Source organism: Cervus canadensis, chromosome 3, assembly GCF_019320065.1.
Source record: "Cervus canadensis isolate Bull #8, Minnesota chromosome 3, ASM1932006v1, whole genome shotgun sequence".
In the NCBI taxonomy this organism is placed as follows: domain Eukaryota; kingdom Metazoa; phylum Chordata; class Mammalia; order Artiodactyla; family Cervidae; genus Cervus; species Cervus canadensis.
In genome coordinates this window covers 54,894,471-54,918,788 of record NC_057388.1, presented here as the reverse complement: position 1 = coordinate 54,918,788, position 24,318 = coordinate 54,894,471, and positions in this window count along the sequence as shown.

Genomic DNA, 24,318 nt, shown 5'->3' with positions numbered 1-24,318 from the left:
TGATGCTGGGAAAGACTGAAGGCAGGAGGAGAAGGGGATATCAGAGGACAGGATGGTTGGATGGCATCACCAACTCAAGGGATATGAGTTTGAGCAAGCTCTGGGAGATGGTAAAGGACAAGGAAGCCAAGCATGCTGCAGTCCATGGTGTTGCAAAGACTCAGTGACTGAACAAAAACTGCCCCAGGTTCCGTAATCTAAAGGAGAGCCATTAGGCCTCTGAAGACAAACTTATCTGAGAAAGTCAAAATAATGCATCAATAACTACATCAGCCTGATGCAGGATTTAGACATTCCAGGGCAGGTGGCTTCAGAGTAAAAAGTCTATTAAAGGAGGGAGGCAATTTGACCATGATCTAATTTTACCTCACTGATTTTTCTGTGAGTGGTTTTCTACCTTATTGTTCTTAATACTAATAGGGTCATGTTCCTCTCATTTGTCAGAATCACATCAAATGAAATGAAAAGATTTTTACCTGTTTATTTGTTGATTGGTTATATCAACCTTTCTCACTAATAGGCTATCTCAAAGTACAGCTGGCTGCATTTGATAATATAATCAGCAGTATGTTCCTGCCTTAAAATTGCAGAATAAACCAGATGACTTGCTTTGGTCCCCTGTCTAGTATAAGAGCTTTGACAAATGTTAGGCTGCTTTATGCTTGCATTTAAAAACAAGGAAGGAAATGGTATTTATTGAAAAGAATCACTTAGGAGGAATATAAAGTTATGTTACTCTGGGATAAACTAAAGTGATTTTAAACAGTTTGTGATTGCATAAGAAAAATGAAAAAAATATGGAGAAAAGATGAAAAAAGTTTTCGGTTTTACCTTGTGATAAATAGACAATTCAAACAAGCTAATATTTATTCATAAGCCAAAACCAATATTAAAACCAACCTGAAAGCTGAAGTCTTTATCCTTAAGTTGCATCAAACTGTTAATAGCTTCTTAAGAAATATTTACTTAAACCCACAAGGAAGGAAAACAACATTTTAAATGTCTGAGAACAATCCCAGAAAAAAATTAAGGATCTAGCTGATTTAATGCAGAAGTTTTGAAAAACTCTTTAAAGATCATCAGATGTAGTTTATAGGATAAGATTTTCAAGCCTTCATAGAGATAAATGATTTTAGCACATTACTACTATCAAGCTTCATTATCCCTGAGCTAAGAGAGAGGTCAGAGAGCTAAGCAAACAGCTCAGATGCTTCATTTATGGTCCTTCTGAATGATGGAATATTTCCCACTGAGCCAGTTATATTTGACCAGTCAAATTGTTTCTTGGGGAAGCAAGGGTAGCATTTCAATTCCAATCTACTATTCCCACACTGTAGGAGCATTAAAATGAAAATTTCATCTTGGAGGACATATATATATATATATAGTGAGGTATTATTTAGGAGACTAGAAATAAATGCAGTGGTCTTTTTAGCAGCTCCTATTCTTTGGTGAGTTGGAGTCCCACCAAAAATTTAGATGCAAGAAGGAAAATGGAAAAGGGCTAATTTTTATTTCTCATTCAATGATCAGATTTAGATTTGAGTGTCTCCTTCAAACTTCTTTTTTTCTTCCTTTTTTTTTTTTTAATCCTGTGACTAAAAAAGAAGACTTATCAGAAGCATGTACAAGTCATTTGTCAAGGACTGCTGAAAGATGTTGTGAATTATTAGTGAAAAGTCTGGACAAAAGAGTAGTATTTTATTGATCTACTGAAACTGTGTCCCCATATATTTCAAGCATTAAAGGCATTAAGAGCCTTATCTTTATACTTAATTTTGAAATATTAAAACTTTTAATTTTTAAAATGAATTACTAGCATCTTTTTTAGTGGTCAAATTAATACCAGTGTGGCCCATCAGTTGAAAAGGGAAATGATGATAAAAGGCTTCACAGAATTATTATTGTCTAAAGTCTCAATCCAGGAGATTCTTACAGAATTGAGGTGTTTGACCCTTATTCTAACTAAGTGGCATTTCATTTAAGAATGTGCTTGGAATAGAAAAAAAAAAAAAGGTAACCTGAAGCAGCTGAAGGTAATAAGTGGAAAATATACTTAATGTCTAAATGCAATGCCTTTTTAAATGAAACTCTAATATTGAAGAGAAATGCCAGGCCCAGCATTTGTTTCAATACATAACCACAGAGTCCTAAGTGTAGGATCTACATGAAAGGTGGTCCTACAGGGTGAGAGTCATGTTTCCAGAGAGTTTGATGTGACCCTTAGTATCTCAGGCATAATTTTCACAATACATTTTCCCTAAAAGAATCTTAAAAACCTAGAATCTGCAGCTGTGTCAACATTCATAAGCTTCTGAATCATTTAGAGTAGTAAATAGATGCATAATTTATGACAGTGTTTATACCTGATCTCATCCTCAATGGATTCTTATTAACCTTTGTCAAAATAGTGATTATGGAAACCAACAGTCCTTCACATCCGCCTTGTCTCCTTTCCTTCCTCCTGTTGTTCTTGTTAATACGATCTTTTGGCTGTTGTTGAACCTGTGTTTAATGTTTTCATCAATATGTCCTGTGTATAGGGCTCATTGTTGGTACAAGTTAGTACACTATGATTATACTACCTTTCTATGTAATTTTTATATTGTTCAGAGGAAATTATTGCCCCTTTATTTTCCATCTGCTTATTCTTCTTCAAATCTCTTGCATAGTTCCTGATATCAAACTTCAGACAATCTTTACCAGTTTGATTTTTTTGTCTTCTGTCCTTATGTTCCTATATAGCCTAACTGCCTACTTTAGTCTGCTATTATAAAACTATGGTCCTTGGTGTGCCTACTTCTCTTTCCCATACAGAATTCCTTATCTCCTGAATCCTATATTTTAGCCTGTTTTGTTTTCTTCTTTATTTTGATGGAGCATGTTCTCCAGTAGCTTCTTGGAGTTCAGAGCAGCCTAATGTTTTTGAGAATTTGATGTCAAAAAGATGTTCCAATATTACCTTCATACTTGATTGATACTTAGGCTCGTCATAAAAATTTGGGTTAAAACCATTTTATCTAGAATATTTAAGACATTATTACACTGTTTTCTAGTTTCCAATACTACTTTTGAGAAGTCTGATGCCATTTTGATACCCAGTTATTTGGACTGATGTACTTTTTTCTTTCTGAAGTTTATGAGATCTTCTCTGTATCCCTGGTGTTTATCTCTAGTACCTTCAGTTAGATATTTGTGCTGAGGACTCAAAGACACTTCTAGCATGTCTAACTATATCTTTCAGTTCTAGAAAGCTTTGCAGGGGGAGGGCTTGTATACTACCCCTTAGCTTTCTCTTTGTAGACTTCCTATTACATGGATTTTCAATCTCCCAAGCGTATATCATAAATATCATATTATTTGTCTTCTATGTTTTTTATCTCTTTGAGTTTGTATTCCAAGTACTGATATTTTCAATTAAAAAAGCTAGAATGGTAAAAAAATATATATGTTAAATTGTTACATATCATCAGGATGGGAATAGGGATTGAGGAGTATAAGACAAAAGACATATCATTGCTCGTGTCATGTCAGTATCATTCTAATAGTTTGGCATTTGAACAGTATAAAAAGATAGGTAAAATAAATAAAATTAACTTCAAACATAAAATACAATAAATAAGCAGTTTTGTTACATATCAAACACTAAATATATGTTACCTATTATTTTATCAGTCAGAGATCCATCAGGAGAACAGAAACTCCACTAGATGTTTTAAATAGCAATGTGTTTAATTCAGAGTAATGGGTTCTTAATATCATGGAAAGGCTTATGAGACATAGATTAGATAAAGCCACCACTGGCTTTTAGGAAATTAGGAAGATATAGGAATCAGAAAATCATGACTGATGTCTGCGGCACCGAAGCAATTTTCACAAGAGAATGCTTGAAAGCCACTGGCAAAACTGTACACCTGCTGCCTCTTAAAATCACATCCTTGCTTTCCAGTCTTGAAGCAGCCGTAACAGCTTCAGTTGTTCTTCTGCCTTCTGAATTTGAATCATGGAAGTGCTTCTCATTGGCATGGAAACTGCTGGCAAAGTTCTTGAGAAACGAGATTTCTCAGTTTCCAGCTCCTCTGTGACAGGAGAAAATATAAAGCAAAAAGTGTGGCCAGAATGCAATCTGACACTATTATGAATATGAGTGTTTTCAATATTAATATTTTCTTTTGAAATACTGTCGTCTCCAACATTGTTTCTGTTTTTCTCTGTTTGTAGCTCTTTTAGTGTTTCTGTTGTATGTTTATTTTCTCAGATCCCTGGTAACTCTTTCTCAGTGAAATACTAAAGCCTCCATAAGCTCTGTGTATATGGTTGAGACCTGTCTCCAGGTGAATGAAGATTATCTCTAGGTGTTCCATCACTCTGTGTATTTGGGCAGCTGGATAGATTTTTTTGCTGGGAACTACCAAATGCTATGTTCTAAATGTTCAGTTTCTGGATAGGTAGCTCTCCAGACTTCTCAAGGAGTGAATAGCCTGAATGACAGGAAGGCTGTCATGAGTGATGGTGGGAATGATACCTCACCATTGAATAGATATTACATTAGATATTAATGTAATTTCATTTTCAGTAACATACCTCACTCCTGCCCTCCTCGCTACCTGGTGTTTCTGAGCATGGAGGCTCTCTGCAGAGCCACCTTCATGAGTACACACTTGTATACTTGCACTTAGAAAGACCCTGCACTTTCACTTTGTATAATGAGAATGTAGTCATCTTGAAATTCACTTGTGAATAATGGTGGCACCTTTTCATTTGGACTGGGCCCCACAAATCCTAGAGTTGTGCTTGTTCAGTTTCTACCAAGTCTGCCTCTTGACTTATGCAGGGACTAAAGACGGGTAGTTTATACGGGCTTCCACAAAGAAACATAAGAAAATCAGATCCCCAAGTATCTGCTAACTCCAAGTGCAAGTTTTCCTGAGACTTCCCAAGTCACCTCCTCCACAGACACTGAGTCGCACTTTATTTTGCTTGCTGAGTCACTGGATGACTCCACTGGTTTTCACATCCTGTGCTTAGGGATACTGATATCTCCAAGTTTTGTTCAGGATCAGTTTTGTACTTTTTGTTTCGTTTTTGCTAACTCTATTATCTTGGGGCCATTTTAGAAAGCAAAGGGAATAGATATTTTAGCTCACTGCCACCTTGAAACTGAAAGCGCTCATAACGTTTTTACAATAGTACCTAGAAAAAGAAAATTTAGGAGGCTGCTTCAAGCTGATCTCAAAACTGAAACATATGGTTTTGAAACATTTAGCCAAGAGCTAAGGTCAATTATCTTTTTTATTTATTTCAACTGAATATGCTACTTGGTCAAATTGTTATAAACATTATTTTGTAGACATCCTTCCTCAGTTGAAGTGTGATAGTTAACACCTTGTTGCAGCAGAGAAACATCCCCCACCCAAATCAAGAGGTTTTTGCTAGCCTTTGCAGTTATTTCCCTAAACTAAAGGTTTTAGCCATTTGTGGCATGTGTTTTTTAATTCTGTATCCCACTTCTTTAAAAATATAAAGTATTTATAGTATATAAAACGGTTAAATAATTTTAGGAATATAAAATTACATTTATAAAAAGAATATGGAAGATTTTAGAACTATGAAAACAAAGATTTCCAATGATTGATCATGATGTTAAGATCCTCATTTCTGGAGCAAAAAGAGAAATAGTAAGTTGCACAGTTTTAATGAGCCTCTGTGATGGCAGATAATTTGCTCTTTATTCAGCTAACTCTGCTTCAGGATTTTTTCAGTAGATACCTCTCATGTCCTCTAGTGGGAAAGACTAAGTATTTCTCTCTATGGAAAAGCATGGAGGGACACATTCCTCACTGGCTATCTCCTCTTCCACATTCCCTAACCCAGCAGTGAGCACTGTAGTGTGGGCTGTCTTATTCTAGCAGACCTCAGTCCTAACTGAGTTATTTCTCTCTCCTTCTATACATGCTTGTATTTAATTAGCTTGGACTTCTGGTGTACCAGTAATTTTTGAGTTAGTATTAATAATATTAATAATTATTAATGATGTGTAATAATAATACATATTAATAAGAACACATTATTAATCCATGCATTTCTATTTAGTTACTTATTTGTAATATTGGAACACACACTCTTGAAACCAATAACCAACATAGAGTCTATAAACTTAAGAATAAGTTTTATGTTACCATAGAGTTCATAGAGTAACCTCCTCTATCTCATTCACCTACCTTCCCTGAACCTGAATCCTGTATCCAACATTTTCTTGATTTCCTTTATCTAACTTATTACAAATATTTGTATTCCTAAAATGTGCAGCAGATGAGTAGGTGTCTGTGTGTGTGTTATTTGTTTTAATTTTATGAAAAGTTTCTATTGTGCTTCCCTCATAGCTCAGTTGGTAAAGAATCTGCCTGCAATGAAGGAGACTCTGGTTCAATTCCTGGGTTGGGAAGATCTGCTGGAGAAGGGATAGGCTACCCACTCCAGTATTCTTGAGCATCCCTTGTGGCTCAGCTGGTAAAGAATAAGCCTGCAATGTGGGAGACCTGGGTTCGATTCCTGGGTTGGGAAGATCCCCTGCAGAAGGGAAAGGCTATCCACTCCAGTATTCTGGCCTAGAGAATTCCATGGACTGTATGGTCCATGGGATCTCAAAGAGTTGGACACAACTGAGCAAATTTCACTCACTCAAAGTTACTATGCTATGCTATTCAGAGTACTTACTATTTCTCTTTAATATTATACAGCTAAGATTCATTCATGTTATTGAATTTTTTGTTAATTTTACCAGTGTATAATATGATATTATACAAATATACTTCTTTATCCCTTTCATTCATTCATTCAGCCAATATTTATTGAGTGTATACTCTTTTAAGCACTATATATGCAATGATATGCAAAACAATTATTTTCTATCATTTTGAATGCCATCTATAAGGCCAATGCTATCACATCTCCCAATTTCTTTTCTTTATACTGAAAGAAATGGCCTGATAAACTCATCTACACTACACTATTAGTACACACATGAACAGTAGTCCAAAGCAGTGCAATGTCAATGGTGGAATTTCAGGTTGTGGCATGAGATGAAAAAGGTGCTGGGTGAGCAGAGAGGATTCTATTGCCCTTCAGATCTCACAGCTTAGGCGACCATCTCTGCAACATTCTTTTAACCAACCCTACCCAGAGTAAAATCTTTCCGTTTATAAAAGGATACATGACTATAGCTAAATTGAGATGACATTTGAGAATCAAAAAGCATGCAATCCCTAAATGAATCTTCAAAATTTAAAAAAAAAATAAAATAAAATGAAAGGCTTTGGATCTAGCATCCAATATACAGCACAGGCTATAATAGTTACTGATAAGATGAGCACATTTCAGAATTCATGCAAAAAGAGAAATAAGGAATAATAGCATATTCCCTTGAAACTGAATATGTATTTTTCTCAGACTATGTGCATACCCTCTTCACTCTCCCTTATTCCAAATGAGCTTACTGAAGAATGGCACTTCTCCTAAAATGTAGCTTTAGAATGTTTTATTAAAATGACCTTTGCTTTTTTTTCTTCTTCTTCACGAGAATTGTCTCTGCTTCTGACATTGTCTTTATATACTGTTTGCTTCCAATTCTCCTACACAGTTTGTCACCTAGTATCTTCCCTCCCACTTGTACATCCACATACTGGCCTCCTCATAGCAACACCTACTCCATTCTGAAAATGCCTGCCGCAACACCCCGGCCCTGCAGATTACAGAAACAGATTTTCTGTAATCACCCCTGGAGATTACAGAAAACTTTGGTTATTGCAACAGATATAATTAAAATCCAGAGGGGGGAAAAATAGCTTTTCAGGGTAGCAACGATGTCAAGCTAAGCACATAACACTTTCTTTGATTCCTCACTTCCATCAAGTTTCTTTTCTTACTGGTTATTGCTTTCTTGGCACCTTCTTAAATCCAGCTTCTAATCTTTACTTGCAGGTTCTTTAGATTTTTCTCCATTAGTCCAATTTTATATTCCCTCACTTTTTCTAGTTTTGCTTCCTTTGTCCTTGAAAACCTGTTTCTTCGGGCTGTTTTCACTTTACTACATCAGAAGTGGTTTTTCGATTTTACCTAATCTTGTTATAGGAATGCTAGATTATTTTTTAATTTTATTTTAAAAGCGGACATCTTGACAGCTAGTATATTCTTCTGACGGAGCATATATAGACATGAAAATTACAAAAACTGCTTGAGAAGTTTCTCAAAGCCCTAGGTTGAATTTTTATCATCTGTTTGGGAGTTAATGTCAAAATGATTCAAATCAAGATTTTTTAAAACAAAAGTAGTGCATATGTCTTATTAAAAGAAGGAATTCCATTTTAAGAAACAGTATATGCGTAGTATTTTCCAGTGAGAAAATAAAATACATTTTATATTTAAATAATAATACATTTTATAACATTTTCAGTATCAACAACAACAAAAAAATGCTAAAGTACCTAGGAATGAATCTAACAAAAAACACCCAAGTCCTTTCATAGAATTATTATAAAGATCATTGGAGGACAGAAAAGGAGCTTGAAGAAATGGAGAAACACGGTAAAAGATGATAACATTCCCCCAAAGTAACCTATAAATGCAACTGATATTTTAATCAAAATCCCAAGTTATTAAAGGAATTTAGAAGTCAGTACTTAAATAAGTAGAGATGCATCAAGGACAAAGAATTGTCAAAACAATTGTGCGGGGATGGGATTCTAATGTCAGGACAACTATCAGGCATGAAGGCTTACTTACTATAAGTCATAATAATTAAGAGAGTGTGGTATTGGTATAGACAAGAACAAACACCTCTGGAACACAGATATAGACGTATATGTGAAGAAGTGGCAAAATTAATGCGCAGCACAGATGGCGTTACAAATTATGTGGAAAAGATAAATCAGTTCCAATACATTGCAGTGGAACAACTGGTTATCTATGCAAAAATACATAGGCCTATGCCCCAACCTCACACTATGGGTAAAAGAAATTCTAATGAATTAATAACTTAAATGTATGCAACAAGACTTACAACTTGAAGAAGAAACTGTAAGAGCATATTTCAATGATGTTTGGGTAGGAATAACTTATTAAACAAGATAAAAAGACTATAAATTCTACATAGGGAAAAAGATTAGTGGATTTAACTGCCTTAAACTTAATCTTATATACTGAAAAATATGCCACACATAAAAATTTAAAAGACAAAGTTTTGGTCTTGGAGAAGATATTTGTTAGTATACAACTGTCAGATGACTAGTGTTCAGAATTTATAAAGGACTCCTAAAATTAATAAGAGAAAAAAGAAAAACAGACTGTAGAAAAATTTGAAAAGCATAAGAACAGGCCATTCACACAAAGAATCAAAAAAAAAAAAAAAAAGCTGAACTTCACAAGAGATCAGAGAGGCATGCATTATATTATGCTTTTTGTTTTATATATGTGTGTGTGTGCGCGCACACACGCTCAGTTGCTCAGTCATGACCGAATCTTTGCGACCCCATTGTCTGCAGCTCACAAGGCTGCTCTATCCGTGGGATTCTCCAGGCAAGAATACTGGAGTGGGTTGCCATTTCCTCCTCCAGAGGATCTTCCTGACCCAGGAACTGAACCCACATCGCCTGTGTCCTGTGTTAGCAGGTGGATTCTTTACCACTGCATCATCTGGGAAGCCCCTATATTTAAATATAGTATAGTTTAAAAATATGTTTACTTGTAGACTTTTAGATAGCAGCCATCCTGACTGGCATGTAATGGTACCTCATTGTGGTTTTGATTTGCATTTCTCTGATAATGAGTGATGTTGAGCATCTTTTCAGGTGTTTGTTAGCCATCTGTATGTCTTCTTTGGAGAAATGTCTGTTTAGTTCTTTGGCCCATTTTTTGATTGGGTCATTTATTTTTCTGGAATTGAGCTGCAGGAGTTGCTTGTATATTTTTAGATTAATCCTTTGTTGCTTCGTTTGCTATTATTTTCTCCCATTCTGAGGGCGGTTTTTTCACCTTGCTTATAGCTTCCGTTGTTGTGCAAAAGCTTTTAAGTTTCATTAGGTCCCATTTGTTTATTTTTGCTTTTATTTCCAATATTCTGGGAGGTGGGTTATAGAGGATCCTGCTGTGATTTATGTCGGAGAGTGTTTTGCCTATGTTTTCCTCTAGGAGTTTTATAGTTTCTGGTCTTACATTTAGATCTTTAATCCATTTTGAGCTTATTTTTGTGTATGGTGTTAGAAAGTGTTCTAGTTTCATTCTTTTACAAGTGGTTGACCAGTTTTCCCAGCACCACTTGTTAAAGAGGTTGTCTTTTTTCCATTGTATATCCTTGCCTCCTTTGTCGAAGATAAGGTGTCCATAGGTACACGGATTTCTCTCTGGGCTTTCTATTCTGTTCCATTGATCTATATTTCTGTCTTTGTGCCAGTACCATACTGTCTTGATGACTGTGGCTTTGTAGTAGAGCCTGAAGTGGGCAGGTTGATTCCTCCAGTTCCATTCTTCTTTCTCAAGATTGCTTTGGCTATTCGAGGTTTTTTGTATTTCCATACAAATTGTGAAATTATTTGTTCTAGTTCTGTGAAAAATACCATTGCTGATTCATGTCAATGTGTCAATGTATGGCAAAAATCACTACAATATTGTAAAGTAATTAGCCTCCAACTAATAAAAATAAATGAAATATATATATATATATATATTTACTATATATATACACACATACATAATTATGTATATATACATATACATGTGTATGTATGTATATATACATACACACACACACAATTTTTCAGGAAGATTACCAAGTCTTTAGTCTGACAAAACAAAGTTCTGGAGAAACTACAGAGATATGTAAACCCTCTGTAGTGCTTATGAGTTTGTAGTTTGAGAGAAGTACACTGCAGAGCATTTTGATAGCAACAAGCAAAGTAAATGTGCTTTAATGTGTGTACCTTCAATCAGCAGTTCTACTTCTGGGTACATAATGCAGATAATTCTTGCACATCTGTACCAGAAACCTATTACAAGAATTTTCATTGCCTTATTATTTCTTAATAACAACAAAAAAATGTTTTAAAATACTCATTAACAGAAGAATGGACAAATAAATTGTGGTGTGCTAATACTAAATACAGCAATTAAAATAGTTACATAAGTTAATATGGACAAATCTCAAAAACAGAATGCTAATTTTAAAAAGCAAATTGCCTAACAATGAATTCAGTAAACCTGCAAAAGAAAATCATATAATGTCTATGGATACAGCTGATGTTAGTATTGATATAAAGCATGGATAGAATGACAAATATCAAATTCAAGAAAGCAGCTAAGGAGTTGGAATTAGAGAGATGTATAAGAGGGGGCTTTAGCACTCTCTGTAATGCTTTAGTTTGTACAAAAGTTCTGAAGCAAATAAATCAAGATATTAGGATTTGAAAAAGCATCTAAAGGCAAAATGAAGTGGGTATGACAAATCATCAAACCAAGAAGTTAGGTAGGGAGATAGAATCATGATGTGTTTTAGCATGAAACCCAAAAAGCATGAAGCAATGTCTGATGGAAAATGGGAAGTGAAATCAGGAAAATTCTCTGAGATTTGGAAACAGTACCACAGGCTGTTTGTGTAGGTTACCTGTGACATCTGTTAAGTGAAGATTCCCTTTGCCTTCACACTCACAGAAATAAGTTGCTAGAAGATCTTATAATCAGGCCTTTGTAATTCTTAATCTTTGTAATTTTGACAACTTTGGGGGAATTTCATCAGTTCAATTCAGTCACTCAGTCATGTCCAACTCTCTGCGACCCCGTGGAGTGCAGCATGCCAGACTTGCCTGTCCATCACCAACTCCCGGAGCTTACCCAATCTCAAGTCCATTGGTCAGTGATGCCATCCAACCATCTCATCCTCTGTCATCCCCTTCTCCCACCTTCAATCTTTCCCAGCATCAGGGTCTTTTCAAATGAGTCAGTTCTTGGCATCAGGCCAAAGTATTGGAGTTTCAGCTTCAGCAGCAGTCCTTGCAAGGAATATTCAGAACTGATTTCCTTTAGGATGGACTGTTTGGGTCTCATTGTAGTCCAAAGGACTCTCAGGAGTCTTCTCCAACACCAGGGTTCAAAAGCATCAATTCTTTGGTGCTCAGCTTTCTTTACAGTCCAACTCTCACATCCATACATGACCACTGGAAAAACCATAGCTTTGAGTAGACAGATCTTTGTTGGTAAACTAAAGTCTCTGCTTTTTAACATGCTATCTAGGTTGGTCATAACTTTCCTGCCAAGGAGTAGTGTCTTTTAATTTCATGGCTGCAGTCACCATCTGCAGTGATTTTGGAGCCCAAAAAATAAAGTCAGCCCTTGTTTCCACTGTTTCCCTATCTATTTCCCATGAAGTGATGAGACCAGATGCAATGATCTTCATTTTCTGAATGTAGAGTTTTAAGCCAGCCTTTTCACTCTACTCTTTCACTTTCATAAAGAGGTTCTTTAGTTCTTCCTTGCTTTCTGACATGAGTGGTGTCATCTGCATATCTGAGGTTATTGATTATTGTTTTATCTCCTGGCAATCTTGATTTCAGCTTGTGCTTCATCCAGTCAGGCATTTTGTTGATGCACTCTGCATATAAATTAAATAAGCAGGGTGACAATATACAGCCTTGACGTACTCCTTTTCCTATTTGGAACCAGTCTGTTGTTCCATGTCCAGTTCTAACTATTGCTTCTTGACCTGCATACACATTTCTCAAGAGGCAGGTCAGGTGGTCTGATATTCCCATCTCTTTCAGAATTTTCCACAGTTTGTTCTTATCCACACAGTCAAAGGCTTTGGCATAGTCAATAAAGCAAAAGTAGATGTTTTTCTGGATCTTTCTTGCTTTTTCAATGATCCAGTGGAGGTTGGCAATTTGATCTCTGGTTCCTCTGCCTTTTCTAAATCCAGCATGAACATCTGGAAGTTCTTGGTTCACATAATGTTGAAGCCTGGCTTGGAGAATTTTGAATTTACTTTACTAGTGTGTGAGATGAGTGCAATTGTGTAGTAGTTTGAGCATTCTTGGCATTGCCTTTCTTTGGGATTGGAATGAAAACTAAACTTCTCCAGTCCTGTGGCCACTGCTGAGTTTTCCACATTTGCTGACATATTGAGTGCAGCACTTTCACAGAATTATCATTTAGGATTTGAAATACCTCAACTGGAATTCCATCCCCTCCACTAGTTTTGTTCATGGTGATACTTCCTAAGGCCCACTTGACTTTGCATTCCAGGATATCTGGCTGTAGGTGAGTGGTCACACCATTGTGATTATCTGGGTCATTAAGATCTTTTTTGTACAGTTCTTCTGTATATTCTTGCCACCTCTTCTTAATATCTTATGCTTTTGTTAGGTCCATACCACTTTTGTCCTTTATTGTGCCCATCTTTGCATGAAATGTTTCCTCGGTATCTCTAATTTTCTTGAAGAGATCTCTAGTCTTTCCCACTCTATTGTTTTCCTCTATTTCTTTGCATTGATCACTGAGGAAGGCTTTCTTACATCAACTTGCTATTCTTTGGAACTCTACATTCAAATGGGTATAACTTTCCTTTTCTCCTTTGCCTTTCACTCCTCTTCTTTCTCAGCTATTTGTAAACCCTCCTCAGACAACCATTTTGCCTTTTTGCATTTCTTTTTCTAGGGAATGGTCTTGATCCCTGCCTCCTATACAATGTCATGAACCTCCATCCATAGTTCTTCAGACACTCTATCAGATCTAATCCCTTGAATCTATTTGTCACTTCCACTGTATATTTGTAAGGAATTTGATTTAGGTCATACCTGAATGGTCTAGTGGTTTTTCCTATTTTCTTCAATTTAAGTCAGAATTTGGCAATAAGGAGACCATGATCTGAGACACAGTCAGCTCCTGGTCTTGATTTTGCTGACTGTATACAGCTTCTTCATCTTTGGCTGCAAAGAATATAATCATTCCGATTTTGGCATTGACTATGTGGTGATGTCCATGTGTAGAGTCTTCTCTTGTGTTGTTGGAAGAGGGTGTTTGCTATGACCAGTGCGTTCTCTTGGCAAAATTCTATCAGCCTTTGCACTGCTTCATTGTGTACTCCAATGCCAAATTTGCCTGTTATTCCAGGTATATCTTGACTTCCAACTTTTGCATTCCAGACCCTTATAATGAAAAGGACATCTTTTTGGGGTGTTAGTTCTAGAAGATATTGTCAGTCTTCATAGAACCTTCAACCTTCTTCATCTTCTGCTTCTTCAGCATTACTGGTCGGGGCATAGACTTGGATTACTGTAATGTTATATGGTTTGCCTTTAAAATGAACAGAGATCATTCTGTCATTTTTGAGATTGCATACAAATACTGCACTTCAGACTCTTGTTGACTATGATGACTACTTCCATTTCTTCTAAGGGATTCTTGCCCATAGTAGTAGATATAATGGTCATCTGAATTGAATTCACCCATTCCAGTCCATTTTAGTTCGCTGAGTCCTAACATGTCGATGTTCATTCTTGCCACCTCCTGTTTGATACTTCTGATTTACCTTGATTCATGGACCTAACATTCCAGATTGCTATGTAATACTGCTTTTTATAGCATTAGACCTTGTTTCCATCACCAGTCATATCCACAGCTAGGTGTTGTTTTTGCTTTGGCTCTGTCCATTCTTTCTGGAGTTATTCCTCCACTGTCCTCCTGTAGCATATTGGGCACCTATCAACCTGGGCAGTTCATCTTTCATTATCCTATCTTTTGGCCTTTTCATACTGTCCATGGGGCTCTCAAGGCAAGAATACTGAAGTGGCTTGCTATTCCCTTGTCTAGTGGACCACATTTTGTCAGAACTCTTCACCATGTCCCGTCTGTCTTGGGTGGCCCTGCATGGCATGGCTCATAGTTTCATTGAATTAGACAAGGCTGTGGTCCATGTGATCAATTGGTTGGTTTCTGTGATTGTGGTTTTCATTCTGTTTGCCCTCTGACGGATAAGGATAAGAAGCTTTTGGAAGCTTCCTGACGGGAGAGACTGACTGAGAGGGAAACTGGGTCTTGTTCTGGTGGGTAGGGCCATGCTCAATAAATCCTTAATCCAATTTTCTGTTGATGGTTGGGGCTGTGTTCCCTCTTTGTTGTTTACCTGGGGCAAACTATGGTGGAGGTAATGAAGATAATGGTGAGCTCCTTCAAAAGGTCCCATGCATGCACTGCTACACTCAGCGCCCCCAACCCTGCAGCAGGCCACCACCTACCCATTCCTCTGTTGGAGACTCCTGGACACTCATGGGCAAGTCGGGTCAGTCTCCTGTGGTGTCACTGCTCCTCTCCTCTGGGTCCTGGTGCACACAAGGTTCTGTTTGTGCCCTGCAAGAGTCTGTTTCCCAGTCCCAGGTAAGTTCTAGTGGCTCTGTGGTAAAGTTAATGGTGACCTCCTCCAAGAGGGCTTATGCCACACCCAAGTCTGCTGCACCCAGAGCCCCTGGCCCTGCAGCAGGCCACTGCTGACCCATACCTCCACAGGAGACACTCAAACACAGTTCTGTCTCAGTCTCTGTGGAGTCTCCTGGCGCAGACAACGTTTGTTTGAGCCCTGAGTGTCTCTGGCAGATATGGGGTTTGATTCTAAACTCAGTTTTGCCCCTCCTGCATCTTGCTGGGGCTTCTCCTTTGCTTGGGCGTGAGTTTATCTCCTCATAGCCACACTGCACAGCCATCACTCCATTTGTTCAATAGAGAGGCAAAATTTCTCCCTTCAATTCAATTTTCTGTTTCTTGATGGATATAGTTACAAATTAACTTTTCTTGATCTCATTATTTGTAAACCTCAATAAAGTATCATTCCTGCAAATTATAACCCAGTTTTCAAGCTTGACTCATTCTTCATTCAAAGAGAATGGGCTGCCTTTCTCTGTGCCTGGTATCCTCCACCAGCGTTCAGAAGTTCTTTTGTGGAAGTTGCTCAGCATTCAGATGATCTTTTGATGAATTTGTAGGGGAAAAAGTGGTCTCCCAATACTATTCCTCAGCCATCTAATTTCATATCGGGGCATATTATGGCACCTGGGAATGCCTGGGAAATGCTAGTATCAGACACTTGTGGTTGCTGCCTGCATGCAAGTTATTGTTAATATGAAAAAAATGTGAAAGCCTCCCCACACCCACATAGCTACTAGGGCATTGAAAGAAACAGCCCATTATTACTCCCATCACAATAACCATGATAAGCTGGGAGACCAATTGACTATATGTCACTAAAATTGTCCAGGACCATCTCAGATGACTTGAATTCAGACAGCAAGACTAGACATTTAAGGAAATTCGTACATAATTCACCAAGCTCATTACCATACTCCTCACAGCTGTGAGACATCATTCAGAGGCAAAGTGCCTCCATGAACTGTTCTGCCTCCTCCAGTATCAGCTTGAAGACCTGAGTTATTTGTGTTGTATGAAAAAGGCCTAGGAAATATTGGATTCCGACTGTGTCTTGCTTCTCTCTTCTCCCAGTAATCTCTTCACCAGTGCACATGGTGAAAACCTCTCCCAGAGAGAGTAATGAGACTGGGAGATGAATTAAGTCATTTATTTTTCCATTCCATCATGAAAGAGTCCAACATGACCACTTTCAACAAGAAGCCGATGGATCATGTAACCACTCAGCAGTGCTCATTCTCTCTCAGCACATCTGAATTTATTCATGAAGGCAGAAAGCATCATCAAAAGCCTTGGATGAGACTACATGAAATTCAATAGGCCTGATGATGCTTCCAAAAAAGCCTTCCTATATGTGTAAGCTGCATACACATTCTACAGGGTAACCGGTAATAGATAGGAAATATTGCCATTCATGAAGCAATGGTCCATTCTGCCTCCCCAAAGGGGCTGACTTCAAAACCACAGTCACCTACGGAGACCAGAAACACCCAGAAAATATGAAGTGGTCTTACTGATCCTCTCATATTGCCTCCAACTCTGTATCTAAACATTTCTGATTCTCAGTAGATAAAATTTAAATTTTTTTCATAAAATATTTCAGGGAAATATACAAGAATTTTGATATTTTCAGTACATTTTCTATTCTCCTTAATATGCCACTCACCCATGAAATGCTGCTGCTTGCAAGGGTCAAATATTCTTGAAGACTGAGCCTGCCTTCCAGATAAAAACAATTTTTACATTTATCCTGCCTCATGTAATCTCTATTTCATAATCAGGCTGTGAAATACCAACTGCTTCCTTGAATGCCTTTTCAACTGGTCCTAAGAGAAAATCTGTAAAGTCTGTGTTGCTGACAGTTGATTGCTTACTTAGCAATCTCTTATCCTCAGGTTTCATAGCAATGGGAAATGCTACTAAAAAGATGGTCATTATCCTCATGAAGAGGTGAAACTTCACATTTAGAGTCAGAAAACATCTAACCACTCCCATGAATATGAATGAATGCTTAACCATCATATATTCTCATCAACCATTTGGTTGGGGGGTGCAAATATTTCTGTAACAATTTGGCGGTGGTGGTAGTTTAGTCCCTATTATATATTTAGGCTATAAGCTCAGGAATAACCCTCCCACTAAATTTCTCTATTGCCTCCCAGGAGCACAGGAAATAAAAACTTGCCTGGGTGATAACCAGTCTGTGGTAGGGGTAGAATTCAGTATTGACAACTTTAGGAGTAATGACTCTCAAAAGAGTGAATAGTTATTAAAGAGTTTTTTCTTTAAATTATTGAGAAAGAAGATTGATGGATATAAAAATAATCTGGGAAAATTTTCTTTATAGTTAGTATAAATCTGATCTTTCTTCAGCCAAATTTTAGTGACTTACCCTGAATTTTAAATTTTACTTTATATTGATGAATTGTTGTTAACCAGTCACTGTTTGCTGTTTAGACTGAATTATTAAAGCAAATCCTCTATCTTATGCATAGAGCAATCAAGTGGAACCCCACCCCAGCTCTGAAGGATGTCTTGTAGGCATCACACACTGGAGGATACCTGAGTATCTATCTTTCTCACATATGATCTGAGGGAAATGGATATTTCTCTTATTCCCAGCAAGGGTGTATGAAGACCAATGTCTGTAGAATTGTAGGTGTAAAATTGGGATGCAGGGGTGGGCATCTAGTTTGGTGTATCTCTAGAGGTCCATTGAAACACACTCCAGTGATGGAGGCCAGTGCATGCTAAGTCGCTTCAGCCATGTCCAACTCTTTGTGACCCTATGGACTGTAGCCCAACAGGCTCCTCTGTCCATGGGATTCTCCAGGCAAGAATACTGGAGTGGACTGTCATTCCCTTGCTCCAGAAGATCTTCCTGATGCAATGATCAAACCCGACTCTTATGTTGTTTGCATTGGCAGGTGGGTTCTTCACCACTCCCACCACCTGGGAAGCCCATGGAGGCTGGTGGACATCATGCATGCATTTTCTCTCTGACTTGCCACAGAATGTTAGCATCTCTTGGAAAGGAGCTTGTACACTTTATAATTCTCAACTATTTCATAATATAAGTACTTAGTAGTTTTTTCTGCTCTTCTTTTTGCTTGCTCCTTAGACTGATGAAGAACATAAGTTAACCTAAATTTTAATAATCTCCTCTAATAAGCAATTTTCGTGACAAGAGTGACTTTAACTTTACTGACCTAAAATGATACAACCATATGGAAAAATTAAGAGAAGCTTTAGAGTAACTAATACCTAGTTATGAGCAAAAACAATAATAGTTAAACTTTATTGTAATATTTGATTTTTAAGTCTAAAAGCTTCTAATAAAAATATTATTATGTTAGAACAATATATTATTTTTTGAACATGAAATATTCTTACGTATTTTTTCTCATTTGAAATTTATAAGTTAACAGTATCTGTTTCTGATGTTTCCAACTTTGTAATATTTGTCCTTTTTCCATAATTTTTAAAAAATGGCTAAGATAAGGTTTGTTAAATAGTCCTTCTGATGACAATGAGAAAAATGCATTCCAATGATTAGATTATCATATTATAGTAGAGGATCAGGAATGCTGAAAAAGCTGAAGTTGAATAGTTCTATGAAGACTTACAAGACCTTCTAGAACTAACACCCAAAAAGGATGTCCTTTTCATTATAAGGGACTGGAAAGCAAAAGTAGGAAGTCAAGAGATACCTGGAATAACAGGCAAATTTGGCCTTGCAGTACAAAACGAAGCAGGTCAAAGGCTAACAGTTTTGCCAAGAGAACACACTGGTCATAGCAAACACCCTCTTTCAACAATACAAGAAAAGACTCTACACGTGAATATCACCAGATGGTCAATACTGAAATCAGACTGATTATATTCTTTGCAGCCAAAGATGGAGAAGCTTTATACAGTCAGAAAAAACAAGACCAGGAGCTGACTGCAGTTCAGATCATGAACTCCTTATTGCTGAATTCAGACTTAGATTGAAGACAGCAGGGAAAACCACTAGACCATTCAGGTGTGACCTAAATCAAATCCGTTATGAAATACAGTGGAAGTGACAAATAGATTCAAGGGATTAGATCTGATAGACACAGTGCCTGAAGAACTGTGGATGGAGGTTTGTGACATTGTACAGGAGGCAGGGATTAAGACCATCCCAAAGAAAAAGAAATGCAAAACATGAAATGGTTGTCTGAGGAGGCCTTACAAATAGCTGAGACAAGAAGAGAAGTGAAAGGTAAAGGAGAAAAGGAAAGAGACACCCACCTTAATGCAGAGTTTCAAAGAATAGCAAGGAGAGATAAGAAACCCTTCCTCAGTGATCAATGTAAAGAAATAGAGGAAAACAATAGAATGGGAAAGACTAGAGATCTCTTCAAGAAAACTAGAGATACCAAGGAAACATTTCATGAAAAGATGGGCACAATAAAGGACAAAAACAGTATGGACCTAACAGAAGCAGAAGATATTAAGAAGAAGTGGTGAGAATACACAGAAAAACTATACAAAAAAGAATTTAATGACTCAGATGACCATGATGGTGTGATCACTCACCTAGAGCCAGACATCCTAGAATTCTAAGTAAAGTGGGCCTTAGGAAGCATCACTATGAACAAAGCTAGTAGAGGGGATGGAATTCCAGTTGGGCTATTTCAAATCATACAAAATGATGCTGTGAAAGTGCTGCACTCAATATGCCAGCAAATGTGGAAGACTCAGCAGTGAACACAGGACTAGAAAAGGTCAGTTTTCATTCCAATCCCAAGGAAAGGCAATGCCAAAGAATGTTCAAAACACCACACAATTGTACTCATCTCACACGCTAGTAAAATAATGCTCAAAATTCTCCAAGCCAAGCATCAACAGTACATGAACTATGAACTTCCAGATGTCCAAGCTGGATTTAGAAAAGACAGAGGAACCAGAGATCACATTGCCAACATCTGCTGGATCATCGAAAAAGCAAAAGAGTTTCAGAAAAAATATCTGCCTTTGCTTTATTGACTATGCCAAAGCCTTTGACTGTGGATCACAACAAACTGTGGAAAATTCTTAAAGAGATGGGAATACCAGACCACCTGACCTGCCTCTTGAGAAATCTGTATGCAGGTCAAGAAGCAACAGTTAGAACTGGACATGGAGCAACAGACTAGTTCCATATCTGGAAAGAACTACCTCAAGGCTGTATATTGTCACCCTGATTATTTAACTTATATGCACAGTACATCATGCAAAATGCCAGACTGGATGAAGCACAAGCTAGAATCAAGATTGCTGGGAGAAATATCAATAACCTCAGATATGCAGAGGACACTACCCTTATGGCAGAAAGTGAAGAACTAAAGAGCCTTTTGACAAAAGTAATAGAGGAGAGTGAAAAAGCTGGCTTAAAGCTCAACATTTAGAAAACTAAGATCATGGCATTTGATCCCATCATTTCATGGCAAATAGATGGGAAAACAGTGGAAACAGTGACAGACTTTATTTTGTTGGGCTCCAAAATTACTGTAGATGGTGTCTGAAGCCGTGAAATTAAAAGATGCTTGCTCCTTGAAAGAAAATCTATGACCAATATAGACAGCATATTAAAAAGCAGAGACATTACTTGCCAACAAAGGTCCATCTAGTCAAGGCTATGGTTTTTCCAGTGTTCAAGTATGGATGTGAGAGTTGGACTATAAAGAAAGCTGAGCACCAAAGAATTGATGCTTTTGAACTGTGGTGTTGGAGAAGACTCTTGAGAGTCCCTTGGACTGCAAGGAGATCCAACCAGTCCATCCTGAAGGAAATCAGTCCTGGGTGTTCATTGGAAGGACTGATGTTGAAGCTGAAACTCCAATACTTTGGCCACCTGATGTGAAGAGCAGACTCATTTGAAAAGACCCTGATGCTGGGAAAGATTGAGGGCAGGAGGAAAAGGGGACAACAGAAGATGAGATGGTTGGATGTCATCACTAACTCAATGGACATGGGTTTGGGTGGACTCTGGGAGTTGATGTTGGACATGGAGACCTGGCGTGCTGCAGTTCATGGGGTTGCAGAGAGTCGGACACGACTGAGGGACTGAACTGACTGAATGACTGACTGAATGAATGACTGACTGATGGAATATAAATTGATACTGTCACTGTGGAAAACATGGGAACTCCTCAAAAAATAGCAAAATAGAACTATCTTATGATACAGTATTTCCAATTCCAGGTATTCATCTGAAAAAAATGAAAACACCAACTTCAAAATATATATGCAACCCTATGTTCATTTGCAGCACTATTTATAATAGCCAAGACATGAAAATAACCTAAGTGTTGTAAAGTGGATGAATGGATAAAGAAAATGTATATTTATACAATGTAATATTATTCAGCCATTAAACACTAAGGAAGTCTTGTCGTTTGTGGCAACACAGATGGACCTTGAGGCCTCATGCTAGTGAAATAAGTCAAGGAGAATAAGACAAAATATAGAAAAACAAAATAAAATAAACAAAAAAAGAACCAACCTCATAGATACAGAAAAAACATTGGTGTTTGCCAGGGGAGTGGAAGGGGAGAGTAGAGAGTAAATGGGTGAAAGGTGCAAGTTCAGTTCAGTTCAGTTCAGTCGCTCAGTTGTGTCCGACTCTTTGTGACCCCATGAACTGCAGCATGCCAGGCCTCCCTGTCCATCACCAACTCCCGGAATTTACCCAAACTCATGTCCGTTGAGTCGGTGATTCCATCCAACCATCTCATCTTCTGTTGCCCCCTTCTCCTCCTGCCCTCAATCTTTCCCAGCTTCAGGGTCTTTTCAAATGAGTCAGCTCTTCACATGAGGTGGCCAAAGTATTGGAGTTTCAGCTTCAGCATCAGTCCTTCCAATGAACACCCAGGACTGATCTCCTTCAGGATGGACTGGTTGGATCTCCTTGCAGTCCAAGGGACTCTCAAAAGTCTTCTCCAACACCACAGTTCAAAAGGATCAATTTGTTGGCGCTCAGCTTTCTTTATAGTCCAACTCTCACATCCATACATGACTACTGGAAAAACCATAGCCTTGACTAGACAGACCTTTGTACAAACTTACAGTTAAAAAATAAGTCCTGGGAATATAGAGTTCAGCATGGTGACTGTAGTTAATAGTATGTGTGGGGGTGCATGCATAGTTATGTCTCACTCTTTGTGAGCCCATGGGCTGTAGCATAAGAGGCTCCTCTGTCCATGGAATTTTCCAGGCAGTAATACTGTAGTGTGTTGCCATTTTCTCCTCCAGCGATCTTCCCAATCCAGGGATCCAACCCACAGCTCTGGAGTCTCCTGCATTGGTAGCAATAATTAAGAATACTGTATTGCATATTTGAAAGTTGTCAAAAAAGAAAATCTTAAAAAATTCCATCACAAGAAAAAAAATTGTGTGTGGTGACAGCAGTTTACTAGACTTACTGTGGAGATCATTTCACAATAGTACATCAAATATGGAATCCTTATCTTCTATGCCTAAAACTAACACAATGTCATAGGTCAATACTATCACAACTAAAAAAAAAAGAAAGATTAGCACTTCAGTTTCTGCCTGTTTTTGGTCATTCTCCAATGATTTTAAGTAGTTTTGAAATATGTTGTCCAGAGTTACAATTGTTTTCTACAGGAGGACTGGCCTGACACAAGTTTCTATGATATACCTAAAAAGAGATCAGAGCTCTAGGTATGATTTTCTTTAACTTATTCTGCTTGCAGTTCTTAGTGATTGACTCTATGATAAGTATCTCTCATCAGTTTTGGAAATTGTTCAGCTATTATATCCTAAAAGTTTTTTTTTTTTTTTCCTATGATTCTATCTTTCCTCCTTAAAACGAAACAAAAATAATAGGTCTTTGTGTCACATATGTCTCCTTTACTATTTTCTGATTTTAATTATTTTCTTCTCTGTTTCAGTCTGAGTATTTTCTTTCTGCTTCACTAATTCTTTCAGTATGTCTCAATGGCTGTTAACTTATATGTTAATTTTCTAATTTCCATATCATATTTTTCAGCCTTAGAATTACCTTTTGCTTCTCTTTATAGTTCCCGGTTTTCTTCTTATATTTCTTATTTTATCATGCTGTTGTTGCTTAGTTGCTAAGTCGTCTCCGACTCTTTGTGACCCCATGGACTGTAGCCTGGCAGGCTGCTCTGTCCATGGGATTCTCCAGGCAAGAATACTGGAGTGGGTTGTCATTTCCTTCTCCCGGGGATCTTCCCAACCCAGGAATCGAACCACATCTGCATCGCAGGCAGATTCTTTACCACTGAGCCAGCAGGGAAGTGGTATGTTTTTTATTTCTTAAAAAACATTAATAATCATTATTTTAATTTTAAGCTTTATACAGTCACACCAGTATTTGTATCTCTTATGTCTATTTCTGTTTTCTTTTTTTTCTCTTGGATTTTGGTCGTCTTGCAATTTTGTGTACTTACATGTTTTTAATTCAGTCTGGAAATACATGTTTTAAAAATTTAAAGCTAATTAAGGTCATTTATATATAATAATAGAGATAATTTTTTAAGTATTAACATCTACTAAAGAAAATTTCTATTTTTGGACAGTATTCCAAGATGTAGATATTTTAGTCCCCAATCTGTAAAATTTACCAGGGCACCACCTCCTCCTTCTGTAGCCTGCCAGGCTCCTCTGTCCGTATGAGTCTCCAGGCAGGAAAACTGGAGTGGGTTGTCATGGCCTTCCCCAGGAGATCTTCCTGACCCAGGGATTGAAGTCATGTCTCTTAAGTCTACTGGAATGGCAGGCCGGTTCTTCACCACTAGTGCCACCTGGGAAGCCCCCAGTGTATCTTTGCAGATAATCAAAGGAATCTTATTTGGCAAATATTCA